This window comes from Theropithecus gelada, chromosome 4 (genome assembly GCF_003255815.1).
Source record: "Theropithecus gelada isolate Dixy chromosome 4, Tgel_1.0, whole genome shotgun sequence".
Classification (NCBI taxonomy): domain Eukaryota; kingdom Metazoa; phylum Chordata; class Mammalia; order Primates; family Cercopithecidae; genus Theropithecus; species Theropithecus gelada.
The window spans coordinates 160,416,584-160,443,324 of record NC_037671.1 but is presented as its reverse complement, the minus strand read 5'-3'; the positions used below and the strand labels follow the sequence as shown (position 1 = coordinate 160,443,324).

The 26,741-nt window shown below is 38.2% G+C and overlaps 1 long non-coding RNA gene across 1 annotated transcript in view; it reads right to left on the bottom strand.

The window, feature by feature from the left end:
* Window positions 1–4,188: 4,188 nt before the first annotated feature.
* LOC112622924 overlaps window positions 4,189–26,741 on the bottom strand; it is a 196,794-nt gene continuing 174,241 nt past the window's right edge. The window contains exons 3-4 of the long non-coding RNA XR_003119055.1: window positions 23,126–23,261; window positions 4,189–5,398 (exon numbers count right to left, since the gene is read on the bottom strand). This is a non-coding gene — a long non-coding RNA (uncharacterized LOC112622924). The remainder of the gene's footprint in view (window positions 5,399–23,125; window positions 23,262–26,741) is intronic.

Below are 26,741 nucleotides of genomic sequence, written 5' to 3'. Positions count from 1 at the left end.
TTTTTGTGGTGGTAATTGTCTTGTAGTTGCAAGTTAATTGTGTCTGATTATCTTATCGCACCACTTAGAAAATATAGTTTGAGCCACTGAATTTCCTACAAATTGGGTCATTCAGTCTTTAAATTTTAAAAGTCCTTCCTGCTTAGAAGCAGTCTGATAAATTTAATCAGCATGCATACATGACCTCATCAGGACTAAACTCTATGCTGTCATCATTAAAATCATTTGCATATCAGAAATTCCTAGCACTGATCCCTGTCTCCATCCCATTGTAAAAAGGGGTTGACTGGTAAAATTCACTGAATAAACTCCACTGACAGATAAACAAATGAGAGCAGAACATAAAATTTTTATTTAAAGCCCACTTTCCCATAATAAAATGGATACATGTTCATTGTAGAAATTTTGAGATGTAAAGTAGAAACATAATAAAAGTAGCCTGAATAACCTATATGCCTATTATAATATGAAAGTTTTGATGTATATTTATCTAGTGTCATATATTTCCACTCCAGCCTCCTTTTTGAAAATGTTGAAATAACCTTCTTAAAAAAAAAAAAAAATCTTTCCATTGCAGATGCCATCCCTGACTCCAGCAAGTGACCTCAGCATTTCCATGTTTAGGCCAAGCTTTGCAGTTAGCTTTCAGAAACATGGTTAGGTCTTAAGAGTTTATTCGTACTTGCTAGTTGGTTTTTTTTTTTTTTTTTTTTTTTTAAATGAATTTTTCTGCAGTTCTCACCTGTAGGGACAGATGCTCCTGCAGTCTATCTCTGCGGTCCTTTCCCTCGATAACATTCTGTGAACTTGTTCTTTTGTATGGGATGTGCTCCAATTCCTCACATTTTTCACATATTTAAAATACCATATACTAACCAGGGTCACAGTCTATTTTCACAATTGAGATATTTATATCATTCTTATGTTGGCATTTTTTAAATGTTAAATTCTTAGTTGCAGTTCAACTTGTATTTTTATTTCTTGTCATCACCCTGCCCACTTTCTAGTAGAGGTGTTAATGAGCAGGGAAACAGCGGGAAGACAGATGGAAGGAGACGCAAAGAACATAGATAGCATGCACAATGCATCACAGAGCAAAATATAATTTGATTTTTATTCCAAACTATCATAATTTGTATTTGCAACATGGGAACTTTATTCTCTTTTAGACTGACTGGCTTTCTAATAGATTTGGCTCACTGTAAGTACTATTTACATATTGATTAGGCAACCTTTCATCATTGTTATTATAATTATAGCACTCATAAATGTCACTGAGAAATAGAATAAGCATATGCCTTTTTCCACATGGGCAAAACCATTAAATAATCCTGAAACATATATATAGAATTTTATACTATACACAAAATACAGCAGTATAAGAAGTTCACCAAATAATGGTCATCCACTGTCTCAGTAGTGGTAAACTTCCACTCGGAGGTGGTAAATGTCCTCCCTGCCCCATCATCAGCCACTGCCCTCTCCTTGCCCCACAGTCAGACCCACTTCATTCTCACCTTTCACCCATGCTTTGGTGCAGTTCCCAGGTCCCTACCTTAAACACTGGAGATGAATTACCTCCAAACCATCAGTGTGGGGCTCAGCCTAATTTCACTCTTCTAGGTAGTCTTAGACTTTAGTCCTGATATCTAGATTTTTCCTTATTCCCGAGCCTCAATTCCCACCTTGCTTCCCATGCCAGACACCTACATTACTATCTTCTTTCTGTGTATGACTGAGTCCCTGTCTTGGAAATCTGCCTGCTGCCTTCTCTTCCCCAGGACCTTCCTTCCCTTAAAACCCACCTTGGTGGCTAAGACCCTATTTCATGCTTGCCCACTTTCCTAAAGCTAATTGCTTGCTGTATTAGTCTGTTCTCACACTGCTAATAAAGACATACCCAAGACTGGGTAATTTATAAAGAAAAGAGGTTTAACTGACTCACAGTTGCACATGGCTGGGGAGGCCTCACAATCATGGCAGAAGGGCAAGGGACGTGTTACATGGCAGCAGGCAAGAGACAGCGTGTGCAGGGGAACTTCCCCATATAAAACCATCAGATCTTGTGAGACTTATTCACTATCGTGAGACCAACACAGGAAAGACCCGTTCCCATTATTCAATTATCTCCCACCAGGTCCCTCAGACAACACATGAGAACTGTGGGAGCTACAATTCAAGATGAGATTTGGGTGGGGATACAGCCAAACCATATTATTTGCCAAGAAAAAATATGATATGCCTCTGAAATTCTACACCACAGACCTAATTTCTCTAGTTATCCTATTCAGGATCCTGCCAAATATTAGAAAATAGCTTTCCCTGGTACTAAAGAGGTATTCTCCTGACCAGAGTGTCCTTTCTGGCCCTGCAACCAGTTCCCAGTGCCTATTGCAGTTCTCACATATGCTGCTAAGATGCAGGGGAAGGCCTGGGGAAGACATATTTGGGATTCCTGATACGCCACTCAGATGCATATTAATAGGGACACAATGGTATTAAATATCGTTACGTATCATTGACATAGCGCCATTCCTCCTATTCTGAATCATAAGTACATAAGTATGGAAATTGTAATAAGGCTCAAGAACCTAACCAACATTTAAGGTATTGTGTTAATGAAGTATCACTTTGAGTTCCAAATAACCAATTCAAAACTAACTTTAAGACACTTCCCAATTCTGCTTCATAGGGAGCCAAAATTATTTTAGAAGTGATAGACATGTGTATGTATTCTTGAAAAAAAAAAGTAATTAAACATTACAAATGAAAGCAGTAGTCCCGATGTAGGCAGATATGAAATGGCTAATTTGATTTTGCCTTTTTAAATTAAAGCAAGTTATCTTATAGACTGTGTTAGTCTCAATTGTCCCATTAGGGCACCAAACCGAATCATCAGCAAAGGTTTCTAAGTAGTGAGAATAAGGAAGAAAATTCTGGTTTAGCTTTCAGTCATCAAGATGGCATATCTCCACTCACAGTCATGGATGGTACTCAGTAATATTTATTATCTCTATTTCACAAATGAAGAAAACTGAGAATAAACTAGAAATATCTGAACCAGGAACAAAACACACAAAGTCAGTGCAGTATTTTATACTTCAGTAGAGAGTAAAGCATTAAAAGAAACAATTCAATCAAATTTGAAATATAAAAATCAAATTATGACAGTACTAAAAGAAACCTTAAGAGGATTCTCAATAACTCTAGGAGTGGGAAGACTTTCTAAGAATGATGCATACCCAGAAACTATAAGAGAAAAAAACTGATAAATGTGACCACAGAAAAATATTTTTTAAAATTACTGCATGGAAAAAGAAAAAAACCACTAAAAAGTCAAAAAACAAATGGAAAAAACACACTGGAAAAAATACGTGCCACTCACATTCTAGATGAAGAGCTAATTTCTTTTAAAAAGAAATAGATTTAGCGGTACAAGGGCAGTTTTCTTGTATAGATGTATTGCTTGGGGTGATATCTAGGGTTTTAGCATACCAATCACCCAAATAGCATACATTGTACCCAGTAGACAGTATTTTATCCCCACCTTTCAAGGTCTCCAATGTCTATTATTCCACTCTGTCTGTCCATGTATACCCATTCCTTAGAAGAGCTAATTTCTTTAATCCTGAAGAACTCCCACTAATCAGTAAAGAAAATAAAAACCCACAAACTCAATATGAAGGTGGGTAAAGATGAAGTACAAATAGTTCATAGTAAAGCAAATGCAGATGATTTTAAGCACATAAAAGGAGGCCCAACCTCATACATAAGGGTAATAAAAATTAAAACTACAACTGCAGACCATTTTGTGCCTACAGAATTGGCAAATATCAAAAAGTGGATAGTCTATTGTATTGCCAAGGGTTTGAAGAAACAGGCATTCATATTGTAGTGCGAGCAAAATAGTAAGCCCTTTTGGGGAGAAATTTGTCAGTATCTGTCAATGTTACAAATGAACAAGAATTCTACTCCTGTGTGAGAAATGATGAATGTGCAGAGATAGTCATTGCAGCTTTGTCCATAGTAACAAGAGACTGGAAACAACTTAATGTCGTCTGTCTATAGATGACTGCTTAAATAAATATAATTCAGTACTAGGCATTCATTTAAAAAAAATAAAGCAGGTCTATATGTGCTATTGTACAAGTCCTTGAAGATATACTGTCCATTAAAAAAAGCCAAGAATAAAACAATGCGTATAGTATTTTATCTGTGGGAAAGAAAAAATATGTGTACCTACATGTACAGCATAGGCTATACATGGAAGCTACATGAGAAATTAGTAAATCTGATTGCATTCAAAGAATCAGAAAAAAAGAAAAGGAGGGAATCTTATTTTTGAACCAGAAACTTTTATACCTTTTAAATTTTGTGCCATGTGTATATATTAACCATTCTAAAAATAGGATAAAATCTGTTCAGCTATTATTGAGCAGAGGTACACAAATTACACAGGACACACAATTTGTTGCTATTATGCTGTGGCTCAGAATAAATGGATACATGAAGTAACATCTTTGATAAATTTTTGCCAACAAGCCCTTTTCCTACTTGATTGTGATAATTGCTGAATGCTGGAATTTTATTACAGATGAGACTGCTGTTAGCAGAATGAGATATTATCCAATATTCTGTCTCAGCCCATGTCTGCACCTTGTGAAGTTCACCTATATATATTGCGGTAGTTTTCAAAATGTCCAGAAATACTTTGATACCATTTCTTCAAGAGGTTCAGCTTAAATCCTCTCACTCTGAGTGTGGGCTGGACTTAATGACTTGCTTCTAATGAATAAATATGGTAGAAATGACAGTATGTCACTTCCAAGACTAGGTCATAAAAACATTGCACCTTCTGTCTTAGTGTCTCTCTTGGTCTTTCACTCTGAGGGAAGCCAGTTCCGTGCCATGAGGAAAGTTCCACGTGGAGAGGAACTGAAGCCTCCCACCAATAGCCCTATAAGTGATCCATCTTGGAAGCGTAGCCTCCAGCCCCAGCTGAGCCTTCAAATGATAGTAGTCCCAGATGACATCTTGGCTGCAACTCCATAGGGCACCCTGAGCCAGAACCGAACTAGCTAAGCCATTTTCAGATTCCTAACTCTCAGAAATTGTGTGAGATAATACATACTTGCTGTTCTAAGCTGTGAAGTTTTAGTTTAGTGTATAGTTTAGTTTTGTGTATAATTAATTATACAGTAATGGATAGCTAATATGCACATCTGCCAACTTTGCTTTACCACCCACCCACTCCCCAGAGAACAGATGCCTCTTGAAACTCACCACACAGGCACTGCTTGTTCTTCTATTTGGTCCATCTCCAGGGACAATGAGCTCAGGTAGCCTCTACAACAATAAGTCGGGGAAGAAGAAGAGGTCAACAAAGGTGGTAGAATTGCTACAGGTGGAACAGGGAGAAAATGAGAGAAAAAGCATGTCAGTACGCCCGTTACACATTTCTCAAATTACTAAATAACTCTAAATACTAAATAACCTGCTGACTTGAACATATCTAGTTGGTTTCTTTCAGGATGCTTTTCACCATTTACTTCCCCACTTCCCCAATTTCATTTCATCTTCCTCTCCACCCAGGTGGTACACACTCTGGCTTTTAGATAAGAGCTGAAAATGTGGGAGGATTCAGTGCTTATATAACATTGCAGCATCAATGAAGAAACAAGACGCTAGCATAAGTAGCTATTTTCTAAAACTGCATCCTTTTTATAAATGTGCAAATTCTGTTTCAGTAAATTCCATCATACACATCCTGGGGCCCACAGTCAACAGAGCACGTAACATTCAACACTTTACCTTATATGGCCTTCATTTTCTCTCTCTCTCTCTCTGTCTGTCTCTCTCCTGAACTCACTCACCACCCCCACAATTCCCCATGATTTGGTAATATTACTTCTGAAACTTCTTTTTCTCTCACTGGAATTACATTGTTAAAGATTAAGAAAGTCTTTGGCAAAAAAAAAAAAGAGAAAAAAATAAACAAATAGGTCAATGGAGAAGCATAGAGAGCCCAGAAATAGACCCACCTAAATACCACCAACTGAGCTCACCTCTCACTCTTGTCTGTGCCTCCACTAACTGACAGTGGTTGGCACATAAAAGGTGTTCAACAGGCGTTTAGTGAAGGAATAAATGAATGGATGGATGGATGGGTAGTGATATGGTTTGGCTGTGTGTCCCTACCCAAGTCTCCTCTTGAATTTTACTCCCATAATTCCCACGTGTTGTGGGAGGGAGGAACCTGGTGGGAGATAACTGAGTCATGGGGGCAGTTTCCTCCACACTGTTCTCATGGTCATGAATAAATCTCACAAGATCAGATGGGTTTATCAGGGGTTTTTGCTTTTGCTTCTTCCTCATTTTTATTTTGTTGCCGTTATGTAAGAAGTGCCTTTTGGGGCTGGGTACGCTTGTGGATGTCTGTAATCCCAGCACTTTGGGAGGCTGAAGTGGGTGGATCACCTGAGGTCAGAAGTTCAAGACCAGCCTGGCCAACAGGGTGAAACCCCGTCTCTATTAAAAATACAAAAATAACCAGGCATGGAGGCAGGCTCCTGTAATCCCAGCTACTTGGGAGACTGAGGCAAGGGAATTGCTTGAACCCAGGAGGCAGGGGTTGCAGTGAGCCAAGATCGTGCCACTCACTCCAGCCTGGGCAACAGGGTGAGACTTCATCCCAAGAAAAAAAAAAAAGGTACTTTTTGCCTCCCGCCATGATTCTGAGGCCTCCTAAGCCATGTGGAACTGTAAGTTCAATTAAACCTCTTTTTGTCCCCAGTTTCGGGTATGTCTTTATCAGCAGCGTGAAAACGAACTAATACAGATGAACAGACGAATGGTGAGGAATAAGAATTTGTCAGGGCTTCACACAGTGCTAGCCACCATGCTAGATTCCGCGTTAATACTTTTTACACACACATTCTCAGCAAGAAGATAAGGAAATGAGTCTGAGAGAGGTACAGTAACGTGCTGAAGTGCACACATTAGTAAACAGTAGATTTGGAATGATTTAAACCTGGGTCTGCAAAGCCCATCTTTCCATGTCAGCATGCTTTTAAAAAATTATACTGTATATAAAAATAATATATTTAATGGGACATTTTAAAACAGAAATATCCTGAGAAGGACTATTTAGGGAGCTACCACACCTTAAAGGAAATGATTTGTACTTAAATACCTTTGCTTTGTATCTATACTCACCAGTAACCTACTGAACTACAATGTGGCCTCCTGAAAAACTTACCTGTTAGGATATTATACCTGGAAATAATTGGTATCTAGTTTTATCTCTCACTACAAATTCATGTGGGCCTTGTAGCCAAGCATACACAGATTACTAGTTTTTAAATCAGAATTGCTTACCACAGACTGATTGTCTATAAGGTCATAAGCCCTGAACTGCGAACAGAATGAGGCTGCAAGGAGAAAGCACTGCCTGGTCTCCAAGCCTGCAGAACTAAGGTTTGTGCTCAGGATCTACAGCAGTGGTCTAACAAGGAAGCCAGCGGGCATCTTTCTCTTTCAGATGCAAAAGCCTTTTAGCAGGGACAAGCTGGAGGGCCATGAAGCAGTGGTCAGCTGCACTACAATTTACTTCTGAGATGACAAAGGACACAAAGTACACACAAGGCAAGGTTGGAGACCTCAGGGAGAGGCATTGAGTGACCCCAGTGTTGTTGGGCGCCTGAACTAGGTCGTATAACGTCTTTGCTTGGAAGGCCTCAATCAAGCAGGACTTCTGAGGCCTACAACTGTAATTTCAAACCACAAGAGGAAGCAGAACCCTCTCAAAGTTTTATTTTGCTGAGGAAGTGGATGATTTAAATAAGTCTGCTTGACACATGCCTATCTGATTTCCCAATTCCCTTAGGTTTCTTGCAAGTCAGCCATAAAAGCTATTCCCCACTTGTTCTGACGGGATTTATGCATTCTACATCTGGTATTCAGCAAGCATATTTTTCTTCCTTTTTCATTGAACTTCTGCCCATACACACATACAGGGTCTCATTTTAATAGCGGGATTATTCCCTGTGTATTTAAATACACAGGAAACAGGAAATCATCTAAAAGAACACAGTGATCTCATGGTTATATCACTTTTCCCCACAAGCCCATTTGGAATCAGGGACAAAGACAAGATTCTGGAGCTTATAGCTTAGAGTTACTCAACCTGAGAGACAGATTGACCTTAAGTTCCCTCTACTGGTTCTTAACATAGTACAAATTAAGAAAACGAAATAGTACATTTATTCCAAGAGACAGGAGGGAAAAGGATTTTTTCCCAAATAAACCTCTATTCAGATTTTAGAAACGTAAGAAGATTCTCTCATATAGTTGCTGACTGAGGGAACTGTCAGGGGGTCTAGGGAAAGTCTCTGCCTGGGTAGCAAGGGAAGGTTCCTAGGCATTTAAACATTGTGCACAGGTGGTCAAAGGTTCTTTCAAAGATGTGTGCAGAATGCAGAAACCTTAGCTCTGCAGGCTTGGGGACCAGTCAATACTTTCTCCCCACAGCCTCATCCTGTCCACAATTCACACGGGCTTTATGGCCTTGTAGACAATCAGTCTGTGTTAAGCGATCCTGATTTAACAATTAGTAATGGTGTATGCTTGGCTACAAGGCCCGCACTAACTTGTAGTGCTCATTCAAATATTGAGCACCAATATTTCTTGACCAAGTTCCATTTAATAATCACCAAAACCATATGAGATCAGTATTATTAGCCCCAATTACAGATGTGGAAATGAGTTTGAGCTCTTAAGCACTCAATGCACTACAAGGGAGAGCATTTCTCCCAGTTAGAAATTCTCTCCAAGGGAGTCAGTTTCTTAGGATGCTCTCATTCTACAGCCCAGGAGAAAGGCTTGAAAATACACTCTTCTTACAGGACACTGCAAACAAAACTTTGCAGGCTCCATCACAGAACCCTACCAGAAGGGACCAAAGGTGCTCAAAGCCATGGCTCTGAGACATGGAAGATCCCAAAGTTCTTTCTTCATCAAAGAAGAAAAAGAAATTTGGTTCTGGGTACTCTAATATATTCTATTACTTTAAACATTGGCATCTCTTTTTGGTACATATGTCAACTCTCTGCTAACCTGGATGTTCGATTAATCTGAATATGTTATTCCTCAATCATGCCAGAGAATAAAACATTTGTGAAAGCAGGATGCCCTCATTCTGCTGGACCAATGACTGTACTCCCAACTCTTTAGGAATTCCAAGTTTTCCTTCACTCTTGCTTAGCATCACACATTTTGCTAGTGCGTATCCCACTTCCTTTTCTGTGAATGTTCTCCTTTCCCACTCATCCAAACCCATCACAGTCCAAACCTGGTTCAGATCTTCCCCAAAGGCTCCCTTATTGGCCACACACGTCTTTTAACTTCTTAAACATGCCCTCTCATCAGCCTATAGCCTTGGAACTAGATTATTTTGCACCTATGCTGAAAATTTTGTAATTAATCTTGTCATTTTTTCCTATGACATTCTTATTCTCCGTCACCTCCTGAAATGCTTTGCAGAGTGAAACAGCTATGTTGTGGGATCTTGAAGGTGCCTGCACTTATGCTTATGTAGGCCAGTGGTGTGCTGGAACTGTGCTGGAACTGGCTTGTACCTGGTTGGAGAGCTAATTGTGGGCAGCATGCTGCATGTCTCTCGCCAACTCCATTTTCAATGACATCACGTTGGTAGCTTGAATGTGGTCATTGTGGGAACATTTATATCATGGAAATTAGCAAATACTACAAGCCAGGGCTTTGTTTTCCTCCTCTGGAGAACTAGTTTACCACCACCCTGTGTCCTTGCTACTCAAAGTGTGGTTCACAGACCAGCAGCGTGTACATCACTTGAGACCTTACCAGAAATATGAAGTCCAGCATTTCACTTACAGCCTCCCAAATCAGATTTTTGCATTCTAACAATAGCCTGGGATGATTTTTATATTAAAATGCGAGAAGCAAGAAAGTTTTAAAAACCTCCTGCAATCTAGAATTGATTCATTTTAGGCTGTGCTCAGTAACTTTGTTACATTGATTGAAATCCACAATGTGAAACTGTTTCAATTGTCAAGGCTGCTTGCCAAAGGGCTGAGATATATTTGTCCTATTTACATAGTAATTACCATAAAACTCTGATTAATTTGTTTTTAAAAGTTTCAAGTGGGACAATGTCCAATAGCTGGAAGAAATCTGTATTTTTAATATAAAATTAAGGACATACCAAACTAATAAGGGAAATTAAAGGCATTTTCAGGCACATAAAGATTTGGAGTGGAGAATATTTTCTTCTTTCTACATACCATCTTGATGGACTTGTGGTAGCTAACATATTTACAAATCAAAGACATTTTAAACCCATGGGCTAATATCGAGAAAGCAGCTGTAGCATCTCTGTAGTAATTGCTTCTCCAGTGCAGTCAGTTGTAGCAGAATGAAAAATCCACCGAAGTTTTATTTCTTTTTTAAAAAATAAAATTCTGGGTAAAATATGGAGAGTAAGTTCAGAAGTGCAAATGAAACCTGCAATACCAAATTACAATCTGCAGTAATATAAATTTATGGAAAGCTGGGTCAGTTGAATATTTGTAGGAAAAAAAAGGCTAGATTATTAACAGAACATCATCTTGAGGGTGGGACTGTTTTGAGTTCAAATCCCAGCTCTGCCACTTACTAGCTGTGTGATCCTAGGATACTTTCTCTGTACCTTGATTCTTTACCTGCAAAATGGAAGAGTAAGAATATCACCTATCTAATCACATCTAGTAGTTTTAACAGCCACATCGCTGGTCACCTGTGGTTAACACTCTGGAGCCAGAGTGCCTCATTTGAATCTTGGCCCAAACACTAAGGGTGTAACACTGGGAAATGTTCTCATCTGTAAGATGTTAGAGTAAATAATTCAACCTACGTACAGAACTTACAAGAGCCCCTGGCCCAAAGTATAAGGGCTCTGTAAGCGCATCACCAAAGACTTCTATGAAAATTTTTTTTTAGGTTTTTAATAGTATCTATCTGCCATTATAGAAATTAGCTTGGGTCAGAGCTGGTCTGTAGCTCTGTAATACCAACTGAAGAAAACGCAGATTCATGAATGTCTTAGGTAAATTTCGAGAGCACTACAGCCTAAGGCAATGGTTCACAGTGTCTTCTGAGGAGCTTTAAAGAACACTGATAACTGGGTCCTACCCCCAGAGACTGATGCAATTAGGCATCAGGCATCTAAAATGCTCCCCAGGTGATGCTGTTGTGTACCCAGGATTGAGGAAAAGCTGATCAAGGGACATGAATAAGCAGGCGTGTAAACCAACGAAGAAACAAGAAGTGCAGTAATTTGGGAGAAGCAAATTGACAAGCTGTAATGACCTGGATATAGCTGTTGCCTTTTTTGTTTCTAGCATTGGCCTACTAGGTCTATAGGTCTGTTATCTTAAAGAAGGATGGCCTGCCTGTCCCAGGCTGATCAAAGTGGGGAGATGAGATATGTCTACCACCCACTGCTTAGACTCATCAAGGGCTAATTTGACTAGGAAGTCAATTAATCATCTACAGTGAGTACTATCTCTTTCCAGGAAGAATACCTACTTGGGAAAAGAAGTCAACATTAAAAAAACAAACAACAACAACAACAACAAAAACTGCTCAACAAACCTATGAAATCAGGAAAAGTCCCAAGAGCAGGAGGAGAAGTATAATATTGAAGGAGTAATAAACTAGATTCTAGACTACATAATGATGGTTCTCCCTCTATGCCACATGCTAGTATCACCTGGCAAGGGCCACACTGCAGACCAAGTAAATTAGAATACCTGTGTCTTGCTTTTCAAAAATTTCTCAAATGGCTCCAAAGGGCAGCCAAATTTGAAAACTGATGAGGTTATTTTTCCCACAATGATACCAAATTCCTCTATTTAATGTTTCAGTTCACTTGATAACGCATTTACACTAAAAGTACCTGATTGATGTAGAAAATGTGCTAACATGCCTTAATTCCTTCCCAGTGTCTGCAAGTTTTATTTTTGATAAAGATTCTTCTTGATCATTAGAATATAATTAATTATTGAATTTATGCAATTAACTAGTCATAATGGAAGTACTTTAAATGCCAGAGTTGTGAAAAGTATTAGATCATGCATGATTTTTAAAAGACAGGAGGAGTTATTTATTTGATGTTAGTTTGCATTTGCATCACATATCTTACAGAGAAAAAATAAACAAAGTCACAAAGTTTTATGACTCCTTTTATGACACCATATTGCAACTGTAAATTATCGGTGAATTGGTATGGACAATTAGCTGTGTAGATTGTCACCTAATTACAATGGAAATGTTTTTTCCTTTGAAGACTTGGTGGAGAAAAGAGAGTTTGTGCATCTCTCTCTAGTTTATTACCAAGTGCAGTGAATTGCAAATAGTAAATACTCAGTAATGCTTTTAGAACTAAATTGCCTTAAAACCTTGCCTTCTCAAAACTAAAACCACAACAACAAAACAGGTCTACAGTGTAAAGAGCTGGGTTTTTCCTCTTGAATAGATCATAAATGTTACACACTCACATTATTTGGGTGATGCCAAGAATGTACATTTGGATTCAAGTTTTAGAGCATTCCATATTGTCCACAAGAGAGAACTTCCTTCTCTCAACTTCAATATTGGTGACTAAACTGTTACAAAATATTGAAATTACAGTTGACTCTTGAATAAGATGGGTCTGAACTGCACAGGTCTACTTATTCGGAGACTTTTTCCAAACAAAAGCAGATCAAAAATACTGCATATACATATATATGTATATGCATATATACATATGTGTGTACAGAGATATATACACATATGTGTGTGTATATGTATACACACACATATACATACATATATACACACACATATATACACACACATATATACATACACACATATACACATTTGACTTTTCATATACCTGGATTCTATAGTCCCAATAGCAGGACTTAAGTATACATTGATTTGGGTACATGTGGGTGGTCCTGGAACCAATCCTCTGTGGATATCAAGGGACCACTGTACAGCCTTCTAAAAGTTACCCCCTCTACTACCTGCTCCTCTCTTTGTTGCTTCTAGTCTTCCACTCCTGATTCATTGATTCAAGAGAATTCAGGCAAGTGTTGGTGGAATCACAGGAGCCAAAGCAGTGACTTGCCATTCTCAGGTCCTCAACACTCTCGACTGTGTAGCCATATTTGCTGAGAATAAAAGTTATTGGGATTCCTCTTGTCACTGTAATTATTGCCCTTTTGAACACTTGCCTTGGTGACTTTATCTGCTTTCTCCTCTCATTTTCTGAAATTGCATAAATTGGTATAAATTATCTTACATGTATGTGCAAGGATAATTTCTTTTTTCCCATTTTTATTTTCCCCATTTTTAGTTACGTGGAACTAAATAAACACCACCAAAATGAGAACAAACAGCACCTATTGATTTAGAGCTTGCCAGAGCAAGGAAGTCAGTCACCATCACCTGTATTTGCCAAAGACTCAAAGACAGATGGGAATGGGAATGTTTTGCAGTTAAAAAAAAAAAAAAAAAAAGGAAAGTTTCAGGGAAGCTGGAGGTGTACTAACTAGAAGTGGGGCATCCTAAGTGATTGTTTAGAGAAGGGTAACATATTTGGCTTTCTCTGCTTGGTCCTGAGTTGGAAGCAGAAGCCAAAAAAAAAAAAAAAGGAAACCTGGCAGTCATTGACCAAGTCCTGACCAGTCTGGGCTGAAGGCTACAGAAGTGGGGTTTTGCTTCCTGGGCTGGTGGCCACAGCCATTGTGGGTCAGAGTTGTGTTGTCATGGGTGCTCTGGTCATTGTTCATTTGCATTTTCAGTCTCTCACTTAGAATTAGGAAGTTCAGACAGAAAACTTCTTAAACCTGATTGGGAATTTGAGGCAAAATGACTACCTTTAGCTACTTGTGTTTTTTGTGAAAATAAATAGATAGAAATTATAAATAGGAATGTTATTTCTCATTTTCCTTTCTTCTTATCCAAGCATGTCTTTTGCATGAATTTGTCTGGCATTAGCAAAGAGCAACTAAATACAATGCCTTTGCGGACACGGATCTTCAGCCTTAAATAATTATATAATAAGTATACTTCATTTATACTATATTTATTATATTTATTCTGTTATAATTATATTTTATAATATAGGCAACATATAATAAACATATGTATTTAGTAAAATGTATTGGATCAAGCTCACCCAAGCCAATTAATTTCAGAATCTTGGGAAGGGAAGAAAGAATAGATAGGGAAAACTTAGAAATCTGTACTTTTATAAGCTCCTCAAGGTGAATGTAGTTTAGTAAAAGGTTGGAACCTTTGCTATAGTTTAATGTCTTGCTTATTTTATTGTCTAAAAGTTTGAATGAAGCACTTTGGCACCAAGATTATTGATTTTTCCATCAACATGATTTTTATTCATAAGAATCAGAAAGTCTCTTCATTTTAAAAGTAAATATTGGAAAGGCCTAAATTTTACATTTGGAGTAGAATCATAAATAACAGCAATAGAAATTTGGAAGGCAGCTTAAAACAGTAATCAATTTGTCCTCGACTACCCCATCTTGAGGAATACAGGTGAAAAAAATTGGAAGGACCTCTAGTGAAGTTTTAAAAACCTTTCCCAGTAATACATTCTTCAGTGAAGAGAATTTAATTTTAAAAGGTTTATTTATATCCACCTTATTTATTTATTTTCTTACCCAAAATTTTCCCAAGTTTAAAATGTTGTTTCAAACAAATATAAAATCTAATATCTAGGCACTTATTGAAAACGGGGGAAAATATTGATTTTATCTTTCCCTTAAACAAGTCTGTTCTAAATAATAAAATACAAGCTTTTTAGAAGTGATGGTTTCCAAACTTCATTCTTTTTCTTTTGCTTGTCAAGATTTAAGTATACAACACTCTTTCTTAAAAAAAAAAAAAAAAAAAAAATGCAAACAGGGCTCCATGCACATAAGATCATTTGCAGCGTGCAACTAAATAGCCAACAATAGGTGCCAGGCTTCCAAGAAGATGAGTTGGGTCAGAGTGTGGACTGAGAAAGCGTAAAAATATACAGGTGTGATGAACCAGCTAGTGGTGGGTTTTGGAGTCACTAGCTTTATTTTTACATTTAATCCATATTCGATTGTCAACTTTCAGAGTGGCCAGTATCCAACTTTTTATACGTAGGATTAGTGGTGATAAGTGAGTGTCCAGAAAAAGAGGCTTAGAGGAAATTTATAATCAAATCATGACACAATAGGAAGTGGTTGAGTTTAGACAGCAACAAGGTGGTGATAAGTTAACCAACAATGCCATGTTTGCTTCTCATCTCAATAAAACATAGATTCCCCAGGAGAACTTGTGACAAATACATATACATATATATATATATACTCACGCATATATATACATACACACATACACTTTAGAAGACATATGCATATATATTTGTCTTCTGAAGACATATAGGTTTCTAGATATATATATTCATGTTTCTATTGTAGAAGACATATATTTATAGACATACATATTTAGAACACGTATATGGATATATAAACAAATATATATCTATATATAAACATATATATATAAGCATATATATATGTGTGTCTTCTAAAGTAGAAACATGAATAGAAAGGAGGCCTAAAGACAACAAAAGCCAAAATTGACAAAAGGTATCTAATTAAACTAAAGAGCTTCTGCACAGCAAAAGAAACTATCACCAGAGTAAACAGGCAACCTACAGAATGGGAGAAAATGTTTGCAATCTATCCATCTGACAAAGGGCTAATATCCAGAATCTACAAATAACTTAAAAAAAATTTACAAGAAAAAAAAACAACTTCAACAAAAAGTAGGCAAAGAATATGAACAGACACTTCTCAAAAGAAGACATACATACATAAAAAAGCTCATCATCACTGGTCATTAGAGAAATGCAAATCAAAACCACAATGAGATACCATCTCATGCCAGTTAGAATGGTGATCATTAAAAAGTCAGGAAACAACAGATGCTGGAGAGGATGTGGAGAAACAGGAATGCTTTTACACTGTTGGTGGGAGTGTAAATTAGTTCAACCATTGTGGAAGACAGTGTGGTGATTCCTCAGGGATCTAGAACTAGAAATACCATTTGATCCAGCAATCCCATTACTGGGTATATACCCAAAGGATTACAAATCATTCTGCTATAAAGACACATGCACATGTATGTTTACTGTGGCACTGTTAACAATATCAAAGACTTGGAACCAACCCAAATGCCCATCAATGATAGACTGGATAAAGAAAATGTGGCACATATACATCATGGAATACTATGCAGTCATAAAAAAAGATGTGTTCATGTCCTTTGCAGGGACGTAGATGAAGCTGGAAACCATCATTCTCAGCAAACTAACACAGGAACAGATACCCAAACACCACATGATCTTACTCATAACTGAGAGTTGAACATTGAGAACACATGGACACAGGGAAGGGAGCATCACACACCAGGGCCTGTCAGTGAGGTTGGGGGCTAGGGGAGGGATAGCATTAAGAGAAATACCTAATGTAGATGATGGGTTGATGGGTGCAGCAAACCACCATGGCACGTGTACGCCTATGTAACAAACCTGCACGTTCTGCACAAGTATCTCAGAACTTAAAGTATAATTTTAAAATAAAATACAAAAAAAGTGTATTAGCATATTAAAGGTTTTGAAGGGAAAAAAAAAGGAGGCCTACAGAAATTTCACAATAGTTTAAGACTACTCTTTTGACTTTGGTTAATTATATAACTCTTCTTTATCTCAGTTTTCCCCATCTGCAAAGGGAAAATAATAATAGCAGCAACACCATAGGGTTATCTGGGTATTAGTCCATTTTCACAGGTTATAAAGAATACCTGAGACTGGGTAATTCAGGAAGGAAAGATGCTTAATTGATTCACAGTTCTACATGGCTGGGGAGGCCTCAGGAAACTTACAATCATGGTGGAAGGGGAGGGAGAAGCAAGGCATGTCTTACAAGGTGGCAGGAGAGAGAGAGCGCGCAGGGGAAATTGTCACTTCTAAAACCATCAGATCTCGTAAGAACTCCCTCACCATCACAAGAACAGCATGGGGAAACCACTCCCATAATCCAGTCACCTCCCACCAGGTCCCTCCCATAACACATGGGGATTTCAATTAAAGATGAGATTTGGGTGGAGCCACAGAGCCAAATCCTATCAACATATTAGATAATTATAAGAACATAGCTTGACATAAGGCAATCATACAATAAATGTTAACTATTATTTTTATTAACGTAATATCCATCCAATAGATATAAAAATCTGGCTGGAACTGAAAAAAAAAATGCACTGTGAGTTTTTAACAAGCAATTATGGGACTGGGGCAGAGAGCGGGAATGGTATGCGCGAAGTACTTGAATTTCAAGTTAGATGTCATTTACGTACACTTTTATGACTGGAAAGGACGTAACCTCACCTGAATTGTATTTTCTTTATAGACTCTGTGACTATAAAAAGACACCCCTTAAATTTCTACCAAATTACACGTCTAGGACTCTTTAGAACGTATGTTTATTTTTAATTTGAAGGTGTCCTTGGGTGTTCCCATGTTCACAGGCAAAGCTAAAGACTTCAAAAGTGTTAAGGATTGATTGGCTGGTTCAGTGTTGAAATGTAATTTGTATCCCATACCTTCCTAAACTCCCATGAACTGGAACTCAGAAACATTTCCCCGTGAAAGTAGCTCTCAGAAGTAGCTGTTTGTTTATTCATTTACTCAGGACTAAATACTAAGCAGACACCCACAAAAGTAGTTAATTTAGGAATCTCAGGAAACAAGTTTTCTAAGGTTGCATCTGTCATATTAATTTTATACTACTTGACATAAAATCTTTCAGTTTTCCTTCAGTAACCTAGGATCTTACATGAAATCTCCCTGGCCTTATAAATTCATGAATCCTGAATAAAATAAGTAAGCAGCATGAAAAGGAAAACAAGATTTAAACAAAACAAAATCTTGTTTTCCTGGGTGCTTGGACTCTCTTAAATAAAATCTAAAGCACTTTAAATTATTCTATCCTAGTGTGTCTTTCTTTTCTGTTTTTCTTCCATTAGGAAGAATTTGTTGTGAGACAAGGTGAAGAAATTCAAGAAGCTTTAGAAATGACCCCAAATCAAAGATCTTATAATTTCACAAGAAAACAAATAATAGCCATATGGTAATTATAAGAGAAAATGATTAAGTATCAAATGGATGTCAAAGGAGTTCATACAAGAACCTTCCTGGGGGTTAATTTGGTCCCTGGAGGAAAAAAGCATTATCTTCAGTGACTCCTCAAGTCCTGGAAGAATGAGTGAATTTGCAAAAGGCAGAGAGCATTTGGGAGATTATTCAAAATGAGGAGAACGAAAGAAATAAGGACTACATATTCAGATAGTCAAGAAATAACAGCATAAGATGGAATTGAACACAATGTTTGCAGACATTTAGAAATATGGATTAAAAGTATTTTTTACATATTATATAGCAGAACCCAAAAGCAAGAAAGGAAATCTCCAAACGCTAGAACATAGAGTCAACATGACAATGTATCTGGAACTAAGGCAGATTATAGGTCTTAAAGCCTGGGATTTTCATGGCTATTCAAGGCCAGAAGCTGACTAGGAAAACATGTTTATAGAAGGAATAGGAACTGGGCTTCCTGTGCAGAATCAGAAGCCTAGAAAGCACTGCACTAACCTTGAAGGAACCAGATCATCTCTGCCTGCATACCCAAGATAACTGCTGGAAATGAGCCAATAGCCCCACCCTGTGGGTAATATAGGAGTCTTCTGGAGGTATGAGAACCCCAAGACTGAACAACATGTGGGAGTGGGAACAGACTCAGAATTCCAGGCTGAAAAACTAACACAAAAGATAATTCAGAATCAGTGTGTCTTGAAGGTGCTGATAGGAACAGCAGTGGAAACCACCCCAGGTGGTTATCTGGATCTCTAGAAAAGATACTTCCTTCTGAAGTAAACTCATAAGCAAAATAAAACAGAATTTTAAAAAATAGGACCCTTAGCATCATGAAAGACAGCTTACAGGACATGAGGAACTAACAAGAATAGAACAACATGAAAGAGAGCTGACAATAAGTATGTTTACAGTGTTTAAAATATAAAGGAAGAAATGGCATCTGTAAAATAAAAACAGCAAGTTATGAAACAGGCTCTTAAAAGTCAAGTATAAGTACAGTCATTAAATCTCTTTAGAAATTTAAGCAAATGGGCCGGGCGCGGTGGCTCACGCCTGTAATCCCAGCACTTTGGGAGGCCGAGGCGGGCGGATCACGAGGTCAGGAGGTCGAGACCATCCTGGCTAACATGGTGAAACCCCGTCTCTACTAAAAATGCAAAAAATTAGCCGGGCGAGGCGGCGGGTGCCTGTAGTCCCAGCTACTCGGGAGGCTGAGGCAGGAGAATGGCGTGAACCCGGGAGGCGGAGCTTGCAGTGAGCCGAGATCGCGCCACTGCACTCCAGCCTGGGCGACTAAGCGAGACTCTGTCTCAAAAAAAAAAAAAAAAAAAAAAAAGAAATTTAAGCAAATGGATTATACAAGACAAGTCGTGCTTGAAGATGAGATAGAAGATGGAACAGAACATCTCTGTGACATGGAGGACAAAAATAAAGGAATGGAGGATATAAAACAGAAGTTAGGAATCATAAATGTTCTAGTATCTGCCTCAGAGAAATTCCAAAGACATAAATAAACAAAGAGCAAATAAACAATATGCTAAGATATAATGGTGGAGACCTTTCCAGAAATCCGAAGGTATAAATTCTCTGATTGAAAACATTCACCAAAGGCCAAGAAGAATACATAGAAATATGAGGGGAAAAGGTTTAAATAAAGCAAAAGAAAAATATGTGAAAGATTAGTGTGTAATGTGGTTGAGAAAGTCATTTGGGTAGGATTACAGAGGGTCTGGAAATCAGGCTAAGGAGTTTGAACTGTATCTTGTAGGAAGTGAATGCCATAAACAAATGTGTAGTGGAGTTGCTGCAAAAGAATGTAATGCTTTAGGACATTTAAAACAGGAATAATGCATTGGTGTTTTCCAGGAAAGAGAGAATTTTTATCCAAATTATTGTTTTATATGTTTACTATATTTCATATTTCATGTTTTATTTGTTTTAAATAGTCAAAAAGTATTTCCAAATATTCTGAAATGTTACTTCTAAGTATTATATTTACAAAGGCTATGACATTCCAAAGGTGTTAAAAAACAAAAAATCAAAAATAATATAGACAAAATCTTAAGGAGCCATTTAGTCTATATTCATAGACCAAAGCTTTTCAAATGAATCAAGCAGATAAAATTCTATTATTTTAATGATTTCCAGAAAGGAAGACATTCATTCATGTTCTTGTTTAACAACATGGTAGAGGGTCAAGTGCAGAGCCAAGGTCTGAGGAGACAGAGCTGATGAGCCAGTTCCTTTCCTGAAGGCAATTGCTGATTATCCAGTAGGGAGATAAACTAAGTATCAATGAATACAAAACTGTGGGCAATGTGCTGTCAGAGGGGTACACATTCGTCACGACAGGAGCCCCAGAGGAGGACTTCTAACTGAACTACCGGAAGCTGGGGAGTCTTCTAAGATGACATTATGCTGAAGCTGCAGCTGAGAAGTTGGATATACTAAACCAAAAGCCTTCTACACCTTCAGGGCACTGCAAGCACAAGTTGTTGTTTATGGCTGAGGCACAAGGAGCAAAAGGGGACATCCTGAAAAGGGGGCTGGAGAAAGGTAAGTGAAGGCCAAATCATGAAGTGCTTTCTCGGGGCCATTCTTTAGAGTGTAACTTTCTATAAACAGTGGTAAGTAGTCAATAAATGCCCCAGAAGCCAACATCAGATTTGGATTTGTGTTCAAGAATGATCACTTTAGGAACCATGCAGAGGGTGGATGACAAAGAGACAAGACCAGAGGCAGCGAGACAGACCCCACAGGAAGGAAAAATACAACGATCCAAGCAGGAAATGATGAAAGTCTCAGCCTAAGGCTTTTTAACATTGGAGATGGAAAGGAAACTTTTTGTTTTTGTGGTGCAGAATTTTTTCTCCAATGAAATCTTACGTGAAACATTACAATATAAAACCAGTAACTGCAGAGCTGATGGAGGGAGAGGTGGAAGACATGAGTCACTCTGCTCTGCACCGGCTCCTGGCATCCCTGAGACCCCTCTGAGAAACGCAGTGTGACAACCCCTGGACCAAAGAGACATATTTAAGATGTAGAATCAATGCTTCCACCCATTTTATTTAATAAACTCTTGTGGTGTCTAATAATCTGTAGTGTCAAGCTGTTCTTCGCTATCGAAAGTAAATCTCTGCAAGAGTTCTTAAGAAGGTTTGTCTTATTTCTTTGGATGTCAAATAAATATTGCACTTGCTAAATCTCTCAGTGTGTCTCTAGCCTCTGCAAGCATACATCAAAACCCAGTTAAGGCCGGGCGCGGTGGCTCAAGCCTGTAATCCCAGCACTTTGGGAGGCCGAGACGGGCGGATCACGAGGTCAGGAGATCGAGACCATCCTGGCTAACACAGTGAAACCCCGTCTCTACTAAAAAATACAAAAAATTAGCCGGGCGAGGTGGCGGGCGCCTGTAGTCCCAGCTACTCGGGAGGCTGAGGCAGGAGAATGGCGTGAACCCGGGAGGCGGAGCTTGCAGTGAGCTGAGATCGGGCCACTGCACTCCAGCCTGGGCGACAGAGTGAGACTCCGCCTCAAAAAAAAAACAAAAAAAAAAAACCCAGTTAATTATAGACTTGTGGAAGCTGACCTTCTGACCCTCCATTTCTCGAATCCATCTGCGTGTGATGTCTGTGGCCCCAGACTGCATGAACAATTCAACTGTTTAAACTGTCACCTAATCTTATTATATATTCTCTCCTTTGGGAGACTCATTCACCTACATGTTTTCCATCTCTGCCTATAACTGGGTGATGATGTACAAATATCAGCAGTTAGGTCTGACTCTATTTTGCACTCCTGATTTGCAGTTCCTAGTGGACATGTTTTTGGTCTTTTTGTTGTGGTGGTTTTGTTTTATTTTGTTTTTTAGACAGAGTCTTGCTCTGTCGCCCAGGCTGGAGGTCAGTGGCACGATCTCAGCTCACTGCAACGTCTGCCTCCTGGGTTCAAGTGATTCTCCTGCCTCAGCCTCCTAACTAGCTGGGACTACATGCAGACGCCACCACACCTGGCTAACTTTTTAAATTTTAATACCTACGGGGTTTCACTGTGTTAGCCAGGATGGTCTAGATCTCCTGACCTCCTGCCTTGGCCTCCTAAAGTGCTGGGATTATAGGCATGAGCCACCGTGCCCAGCCATGGATATGTTTTATTAGGCTTCGCCCGGCCGTGGACATGTTTGATTAGGCTTCACAGATAGCAGTGCTAGTCAAGATGACCCTTATCCCTACACCACACCTACTCTCTGCCAGCTTTGCTCACTAAGCTGAGTATGCTGCCACTAGTGAGTACCCAGCAATCATCCTGAGCCACTCCTCTCTCAACCCCACCAAACTGCCTCAGTCTCTGTGGCCTGTCGTTTCCACCATCTTAAAACCACTCAAAGCTGATGGTCCTGCCTCCTGCGGCTTCCATCTAGCTTCCTGAAATTACCATGGCAGAGACTGTGGTGCTCACCAAGCACCTATCTGCTTCCCCCACCCCCCTACCCCGTTTTCCAGCTTGCTGTGTTAGGCAAAGCCACGGAATTGGCTGTGACTACAAGAAGAAATGGCATGTGTTACTTCCATTGTGAAGCATAAAGGAGCCACTGCAAACACTTGCAGTTGTCTCTCCCCTGATGTGGTGACTAAAAAGGTCTCGTGTTGGAGATAGTGCAGTCAAAAGATGGCAGAGTCTGGGTCCCTGAGTGCCACTGTGGAACAGACCCACCTCACCTCACGCTGTCTTGTGTAGGTCATCCAGAAAGAGTGAGAAATACCCTCCTGTTGTGCTAAGCCAGTGAGATTTAAGCATTGTTTGTTACCACGTCATAACCTAGCTTATGCTGACTAACGTGCTTACTGGGTTGTCTCCTCTTCTTCAAGACAGCCTTGCTTCAGTACTCTATACCACCTCAAGGACCATAGTCTCTTCCATGGTGATGGAAGCCGCGGGAGGCAGGCGAGGAGACCGTCAGCTTTGAGCGGTTTTAAGATGGCTGAAACGACATTTTATCATGTCACAAACACTTCTTCACGTGTCTTGCATAAAACTCTTCAGTAGCCCCTCATATCAGGCAAACCATAAACCTGGAAGTCTCTTGCAGGTCTATAAAGGGCTTGTGATGGTCTGCCACAGCTTGCCTTACAGCCTCACCTCCCAATGGCCCTCAAAGCATCCCGGCACACTCTCCCCAGGCCCAACTGTCTGCATATCCTGCAGGGAGCCTGTTTACTCACTTCTAGGTCCCGAAGCAGGCTGCGGCCTGTCTGTGACATTCTCTCCGTCTTCACTCTCCTCTTTGGGCAAACTCCTGTCCCTCACACAGGACTGCAAGTCTCAGCTCAGGTACATTTTATCTTACTATTTCATTTTATTGTAGTAAAAACACTTAACATGAGACTTACCGCTTAACAAATTTTTAAATGGACAGTACAGTATTGTTGACTCTAAGTACAATGTTGTACAGCAAATCTCTAGGGCTCATTCATCTTGCTTGACGGAAGCCTTATGCCCGTTGATTCATAATTCTCTATTCCCCCCTCCTGCTATTCCCTGGCAAACACCATTTCATTCTTTGATTCTATGAATCTGACTATTTTGGATACTTCATATAAGTGGAATAATGCAGTATTGGTCTTACTGTGACTGGCTTATTTCACTTAGCTTGATGTCCTCCAGGTTCATCATGTCGTTGCATATTATAGAATGTCCTTCCTTTTTAAGGCTGATAATATTTCAATGTATATATCATATATTCTCTATTCATCTGTCAATGGACATTTAGGTTATGTCTACATCTTGGCTATTGTGAATAGTGCTGCAATGAATATAAGAGTGGCTGATATCTCTTTAAAATCCTGGTTTCAACGCTTGTAGATAAATATCCAGAAGTGGGATAGCTGGATCATATATATGGAAGTTCTATTTTTAATTTTTTGAGGAACCTTCATAGTAACAGCTTCACTATTTTGCGTTTCCACCAACAGTGTGCAAGTGTTCCTATTTCTCCACATCCTCATCAACACTTTTTGTCTTTTGTTTTTTTATTTTTTGTTGTTGTTGTTTGTTTGTTTGTTTTGATGATATCCATCTGGACAGGTGTGAAGTGAAATCTCATGGTGGTTTTTATTTGCATTTTCCTAATGATTTGTAACATTGAGCATTTTTTCTTATACTTGTTGGCCATTGGTATCTTCTTTGGAGAAATGTCTATTCAAAACCTTACCTCATTTTTAAATCAGGTCATGTGGTTTTTTGCTATTGAATTATAGAAGTTCCTTATACATATTGGAGATTAGTCCCTTATCAGATAGATGGTTCATGGATAGTTTCTTTCATTTCATCAATTGCCTTTTCACTCCATTGATTGTTTCCTTTGCTCCACAGGAGCTTTTTAATTTGATGGAGTCTTATGGTGTTTTTGTTTTTGTTGATGGTGTTTTTCATGTTATATCCATGAAGTCATTGCCAGACAAAGTCATAAAGTTTTTCCCTATGTTTTTCTTGGAGGTTTACAGTTTTGGGTCTTAGGTTTAAGTTTCTAATATATTTGAGTTGATTTTGTATATAATAGAAAGGTACAATTTCATTCTTTTGCATGTTTCCTAGTACCATTTGCTGAAGAGAAAATCTTTCTCCATTGTGTATTCTTGGCACCCTTGTCAAAGATCAGTTGACCATATATGTGTGAGTTTATTTCTGGGTTCTCCATTCTGTTCCACAGAGCGATATGCCCATCTTTATGACAGTATACACTCTTTTAATTACTGCAGCATTTTAATGTAATTTGAAATCAAGAAGTGTGAGAACTCCAACTTTGTCCTTCTTTCTCAGGATTGCTTTAGCTATTGGTGGTCATCGGTGGTCCCATATGAATTTTGAAATTGTTTTTTTCTTTTTCTGTAAAAAGAGAAAATTGGGATTTTGATAGGTATTTCACTGAATCTGTAGATTGCTTTGGACATTTTTCGGATACATTTTTTTATGTGGATGCCATTCCTGACTCCAATAGGCAGAGGTAACTCCACCTAAAACCAAACTCCACAGTATTCTGTACTGAACTCTAGAACATATCACACGAAAAGTCTCATAGTTCCTTTTTTACTTTGTTCCCTTCGTTCTTTACTCCCCTGCCTTTTTGTCTATTCCATTGTTACCCCTAGTTTCCAGCAACACAAAATGCATCATAGTGAATAGCACAAAAAGAGACAACTAACCAAAAAAAAAAAATTAACACCAGAGCTTTTACAAACTGCATTTTACAAAATAATTCAAAAGGTTGTGTTCTTTTCTTTTCAACTCTTACTGAAAATAGGGAATGTGCTTCTTGTAGATACAACAGAGTAATTCCATATATATTAAGGTATTGAGTTCATTTCTTTTTAATGATTGAGTATAATTATACAGGAGAAAGGACCTGCAGGAAAAGAGGAATTCAGTTAAAGTCTAAATTTGTATCTGACTATCATTGCTACTGATGTGCAGGCAAAGCCCAAGCAATTAACATTTCCTGAATCTAAAATTAATGTCTTCAAAATTTTCATAATGATGTTTTAAGCTTGATAGTGTGGAATATTATTGGCTTTATTCTAACTTGAATATTTTCTGTTTTCTTAATTATCATGATTGTTTTTATTAAAGAAAAAACTTAGTTTAATAAAATAAATTAAATTTTGTTAAATTTTGATCCATTACAAAAATATTTTGTACTTTTTAATGAATATGCAAAGAAAGAGTCACGTAAACATTTTAAGAAATGGATTAATTTTTTGCATTTGTTTCTGATTAAACAATTATGGAGACTATAACAAAGAAATCAATTCTTCCTCTGCTTTAATTTTCTGACCAGGCACTTCTAGGAATTCTTATACAGGGATTCTTAAAGTTGCTTGCTTTCAGCTAGAAAATGGAAAAGTCTCTGAAACTAAATGACTTCATAACTTGAAAAACGTTTAAAGACTCAAAGAGCTGTGATTTTTAAAATTTCTTCTCTTGTTTGGCTCCAAAGCAAATGCATACAAAACTTTCAAAATCTAAAGAAAGAGGGAAAAGACCAATTTAGAATTTAAAATTGGTTGACGTCCGTTAATCAGTCTAGAAATGAGCTGATAAGTGTTAGGACTACTTAAAATTAAATCATATCAGAATATGTGGAAAATTCTAAACTTTACTGTGGGAATGAAGTGGGGCAGGAAATGGACTCAAATGGTAATGTTGCCCTTAATGATCAGTTCTGCAATCTAATATTTATTTATTTTTGTAGACACACATTCTTTCATTAAGCAGTAATTTATTGATCATCTTTATTATATAAAACATTGCATTAGGTGTCAGTTTAAGTAACACCTGATCTAGTTCCACCTTAAATATATAGGAATTGATAAAACTTTATAAATGCTTAAATTTTTTAATACTTTGACTAAGATCATGCAAAATATATATATTTTTTGCATTATATATATTATATATATGTGGG